Source organism: Brienomyrus brachyistius, chromosome 11, assembly GCF_023856365.1.
Source record: "Brienomyrus brachyistius isolate T26 chromosome 11, BBRACH_0.4, whole genome shotgun sequence".
Classification (NCBI taxonomy): Eukaryota; Metazoa; Chordata; class Actinopteri; order Osteoglossiformes; family Mormyridae; genus Brienomyrus; species Brienomyrus brachyistius.
This window is the reverse complement of record NC_064543.1, coordinates 7,792,261-7,798,260: the sequence shown is the minus strand read 5'-3', so window position 1 is coordinate 7,798,260 and position 6,000 is coordinate 7,792,261. Positions and strand designations below refer to the sequence as shown.

The window sequence follows — 6,000 nt, the reverse complement described above, 5'->3', positions numbered from 1 at the left end:
CTCCCTATGCAGTTATCTCATTTTATCCAGTTGGTTTTCGACGCAAATCAGCAACAACAATATGTTTGCCCGACGCCACGCCAAGGAAACATCTGATTTACAGGCGAATGTTGGGAGGGGAGCCCGTACTGTCACCTCGTCTGTTCTGAGAGGAAAAAGCTTGCAGTGTTTGGCCATTTAAGTGCCGTGAAAACAGGAGCTGGATCCACTGGGAGTAGATGCTAAGGTGGGTAGAGATGAAGCCTGCAGAAAAGTCGCTCCCTACAGTTTGTCATTAGCATGTAGCCAGCCGATCGACTAAGAGGAACAGTGCATGAACATGTTTATCTACAAAGTGCATCAAATGTGCCAAAAAGGGCCCGGTTACTGGTAGCACTAAGTACAAATGGATTAGTGCACAACAAGTCAAAACTGATGCCAATTGTGCTTTCGCTATTGATTTTCTCATTTTCCCCGTATAGGACTAATTCTGGAAAATTCCTTATCTTTGGTGAGGTTCTCCAGTGTCTCTGTAATTTGCATCATCCCACCAGCAATGGAGCAAGCTTGCCTCCGCACTACCAACGCGTAAAAATGATCGACGGGGCCTAGATGGATGCTCCTCCATGGGCTTCGCGAGGAACGCGCTCCAAAGTTCCCTCTTCTCCTCTGTGCTGTCGCCTGCTTTCCACCCCGTCTGCCATCTTCCCGCCTCCACGGGAGGCAGCCGTAGGTTAATCGGCAGAAGGAACGGGGGAGCCGGGGGCCTCACTGGCTTCCTCACCGTTTCTCCAAGCAGGGCATTCTGCCAAAGTCATTCCTTGGCTGAGCTGAACACGGCAGCCGGATCCGCAGCCGTTCCGCCGAGCGAGGGGAGCTTTGGGTCCCTTGCGCCCGTGAGGTGTCCCTCCACCTTCCCAGGCTGCTCCCTGCACCGGCAAACGTGACGTGAGCTTTTAGATGTCATGCTCACCTCACACATGAGCACTGTTAGGAAACCGATCCCGACTACTGGGGCAGGAAAAGCAGGTACTGTGGGGATTTAGGATAAGGGTTTGATATCTGCACGTCATTGATGTTTCACCTCAGTGTCTTCAGACTTGTATTCCATATAACGTTAGCTTAAAAGAAGAAACACCCATATGAAAAAACTATGGTTTATATTAAACTATCGAGCATTTTTATTTCAATTATATATCACAACGCGTGATGATTTTTATGTTCACTGCAAGTCAGTAGTTTTTCTTGTATGATTATGGCCACATTCATACCTTGATAACATACATAACATGTACGGCTTTAGTAGGAAATATTTGTTTATTGCTTGCTGTTCCTTAAAAATTTGTACTGCTTTTATATCATTCGAAGGAAAGACATACATCTCTCCACATTCAGTTGGTTTAATTAGACAAGACAAAAATTGCATGTTATATTCTCAGCAGAGGTGGAGATTTCAGGTCCAGAGAGTACAAATCCAGACCAAGATTGTTGTTGTGACTGTGACTCTTTATACTCAACTGGTTGGCTGAAACAAAATCTTGGTCTGGATTTGTACTCTGAACCTGAAATCTCTACCTCTGGTTCTCAGAACAGAAATCGAATGCATCAACTGAAAAAAGATGTTTCCTTATCAAATTACTCATTCTAGTTGTGTGGAACCACCACTGTCCATTATTCAATTGAGTTCATTTAATGAATAAAGCATAAAAGCTAATACTAAAACATAATAAACTAAGACGTTTATTATGCATTGTATACCAATGTTTGACAAAACATTAATTTGATATGCATTTTACATGAATAAAGACATTTATGACTAATGATACATTCATTTAATATGGATTGTATGTGAATGTATGATTATATGTTTGGCAGTACATTAATTACAAATGAATTTTACATGAGAACATACATGTCTAATGACACATGAAGTTAATATGGGTCGTATATTCATTTTGAGTGTCATATAACGAGCTTATATGACTCAGGTAAAACACATAAGAGTCATTTGTTATTTTTCTGCATGAGCAGGTTTGTGTAGATCACAGTGGCCGTGGATAAATTCCTGTAGCGTAGCTTTTGTTTAAGCAATGTGACCATTACATTTTCCGATTCTTAACTCAAACAATGCCACCGCAACACTAAATACAGCTGCCCCGTTAATTGAAATGCACTCATAAAAATATCTTATTTAATGCTTATTTAAAAATATCGGATTGGTATTCCATCCATCCATCCATTTTCCAAACCGCTTATCCTATTGGGTCGCGGGGGGTCCGGAGCCTATCCCGGAAGCAATGGGCACGAGGCTGGGAACAACCCAGGATGGGGGGCCAGCCCATCGCAGGGCACACTCACACACCATTCACTCACACATACACACCTATGGGCAATTTTGCAACTCCAATTAGCCTCAGCATGTTTTTGGACTGTGGGGGGAAACCGGAGTACCTGGAGGAAACCCCACGATGACATGGGGAGAACATGCAAACTCCACACACATGTGACCCAGGCGGAGATTCGAACCCAGGTACCAGAGGTGTGAGGCAACAGTGCTAACCACTGCACCACCATGCCGCCCCTCGGATTGGTATTGGTTTCAGCAAATACTCAACATTTTCATATCGGTATCTGGATCAGAAAGAATTATACTGTGTCGTCTCGAATAAAAATACATGCACCAAACCAAGACAGACGACAGCTTTGTGAAACTCTTTTTTGGAAGGCTGGACCAATCCCACTCGCCTGTAAATGCGTTTGATGGAGTGGCTTTACTGCACAATCCGAGGGGCAGTTACAGTCGCCCAGCCTTCCCGGGGGAACGACGACAATGTAGAGCCTTCCGGATGGAGGACAGAATCACGTGGCTGACCAAACGAGGGCCGTGCGGGAGGTCATCCCTGCGGGCAGCCCCATGACACCAGCCACAGGCGGCTTTGTAACACTGCGCTCCCTCCCTGCCCGTTTCGTGAGAGCAGGGTAGGCAGCAGCACTGCCTCTCTGCCTGCACCCATCAGGCCTGTTTGCACAGGCCTGCTGTTTTGTTCCCAGTCACTGCACACAGGCAGTATGTGCTTCCCTTACACATGTGACTATAACCATCCATTACTGTATATTCAATGCAAACCAAGAATATACAATAATCACCATATATATTTATTATTTACTATATATATTTTTACATATGTACATGCACATATGTGTGTGTGTGTGTATATATATATATATATATATATATATATATATCCATCCATCCATCCATTTTCCAAACCGCTTATCCTATTGGGTCGCGGGGGGTCCGGAGCCTATCCCGGAATCAATGGGCACGAGGCAGGGAACAACCCAGGATGGGGGGCCAGCCCATCGCAGGGCACACTCACACACCATTCACTCACACATGCACACCTACGGGCAATTCAGCAACTCCAATTAGCCTCAGCATGTTTTTGGACCGTGGGGGGAAACCGGAGTACCCGGAGGAAACCCCACGACGACACGGGGAGAACATGCAAACTCCGCACACATGTGACCCAGGCGGAGACTCCAACCCGGGTCCCAGAGGTGTGAGGCGACAGTGCTAACCACTGCACCACCATGCCGCCCCATATATATATATATATATATATATATATATATATATATAGTCAACATTTTCTCGTAGAAAAGCAAGATGCATTTCTATGCAGTTAAATAAAAACAATGTCATTTTTATCATGTTTTAAGCTTTAATTACCTTGCCTGGCCACCCTGTACTGGATAAGCAGGCGGAGGATGAATGGATGGATGCATAATTATCTTGTTTATGGTTTCCATGAAATATACAATCCAACAATAGACACTGGATAGCAATTAAAAGCATATGGGAGCTGTACGGAACTCCAGGGTATAGCTGAAATATGGATTAGTCATTATGTACTCTAGCGACAGCTGACAGAGAATGCAGATCAGCAAGGCTTTGCTCAGCGTGCAATGAGGAGTCATTTTCCTGTGGAACCCCCCCGCTCACTCATACTGGATTAGCAAGTCACTCATGATGTGTCGTTAAGGCGGAATCTAACTGAAGCAATGTCTGGGATGTTCCATCATCAGCAGTTATCAACAATGCGCTTCAGACCTGATTGTAGGGCAAACATTATTCAGGCAGAGTTACCTTCAGAAAACACTTTGAACTAAATATATATATATATATATATAAAAAGCCAGCCCTGCTTTCAGTTCTGCCCCCGCAGGTCAGTAATTGCACATACAGCTGGATCTACACAATCTGCTGTCATTTGTAAGAAATGTTTGTGCTGGACAGACATCAAACACTCCTGTTCTAAAAACGGCTGAGTAATCAAGCGCGCGGCCCAACAAAAGTGTGTCCTCCAGCAGGCAGGCGGGTACCCAGCTTCCCGTGCCGTGTGACACGTCCTTCTGGAGACTCCCGGGACCCCTCAGGGGCCCTTTGCTGGCCCCCCAGGCTGGTCGGACACCAACACCCGGCGTACATGGGCAGATCTGCACTTTTATAACCGGGGGAAAATGCATTGGATTTATCAAGGCTTACCGAGGCAGAAATAATAGCATGTCCATCATACACTGGTGCTGCTGGATGACTCATTTGTTCTGGGCTACTGTGGGCGACATACTTTTTTTTATCTTTTTTTTTTCTCTTTAAAGGGTAATTCATGAGAAGTGAATTACTGCTGCCCTTGTCTTGACGTTGAAGGGGAAACCTGCTCAGAGCCTCCCATTTCATCACCATTTTTGCCTCCAACAAACACTTTTGTAACTTAAAAAAGAAATAATTAACCATTATTATGATCGCTTAACAGTTCATTTTCGTCCATGATATTTACGGTGCAATTTATGCACGCTTAAAAAAAAAAAAAACTGTAATAACTCAGTGCAGCCTGATTTTCAGTCCTCTTGCATCAGAAACTGCTTATTATATTATAGGCAGCCAACAAGGGGGGAAACGACAATTATAGCATATTTAGGGTTTAATTGTCATGTTTTCCGCCGCCCCGGCTCAGCCCCCATCCTGAAGCTGACGCACAGTTAGCTATTCTGGCACCGAAGTGCGATTTCAGCATCATTCATCAACGGCGGCAACCGTCAAATCCACCACAGCGCAACAAGAAATGAACTTTCCCTTCACCCCCATTATAAATAACGCCCAACTCCTTCATCTGCTATTCCGTGTGCATGGATGCCGAGTGAAAAATGCCGCCTCCAATGGAATCTGGGTCCGGGCTGCAGGTGTATGATACCGGACCGTATACAAATGTTAGAGCCGTGCAGGCAATGCGACTCGGAGTGCTGTGAAGCATCCCCAGACTAACTGAACTTCAGCAGGAATTTGGTATCCGAGTTAATGGTTGCATATCATGGGGTTGCTAATGGAAGATGCCTTCTGCTGCAATATCTGTACTCAGGGCTACAATATCATTCAAATGTTGTATAAGTATATATACCTAACAAAATCGCATCACAATCTGCAAAACAAATTTCGCTAAAATTTGTCGCGGAATCTTGGATTCCTTGAAATCATCCCTGATTGTCTTGATAACAGCTTCAAAAACAGGAGGCATCTGGATAACAAGTTTCAGTAGATCATTACCAACATGTTACTGCTGCTCTTTTCAATGGGGGCTTGGATGGAGTTTGACTTTCATTCTTCTGTCCAGTTCATCCAAAAAGTTCCGTGTGACTAGGGTCCAGAGGCTGGGCAGGGCAAATACTTTGGGCCAAGTTACCCTTCATTTTCTTACTTTGCTAAATTCTTCTTTCGCAGTTTTTGAGGCCATAGTCTTGCCAAAAAAACAATGAATGACCATTCGATCAACCGTAATCTTGATAGAATGGTGTGCTTTTGAAGTATGTCATGAAAACCATGCTAGATGAGATTGCCAAGGATTTGGGGAAAATCACCAGCAAAACAGGCTCCGATGATGTCACTCTCTTCTACGTGCCTGACAGCAAGACCCACACGTGCACCCAGACACCCACCCTCTCTCTGTCTTACTAATACAAGGT

General features: G+C 44.6%; 1 long non-coding RNA gene across 1 annotated transcript in view; it reads right to left on the bottom strand.

Moving 5' to 3' along the window:
• Positions 1-644: 644 nt before the first annotated feature.
• The window catches only part of LOC125751549 (uncharacterized), a 60,147-nt gene continuing 54,791 nt past the window's right edge, over positions 645-6,000 (bottom strand). The window contains exon 3 of the long non-coding RNA XR_007400668.1: positions 645-908. This is a non-coding gene — a long non-coding RNA (uncharacterized LOC125751549). The remainder of the gene's footprint in view (positions 909-6,000) is intronic.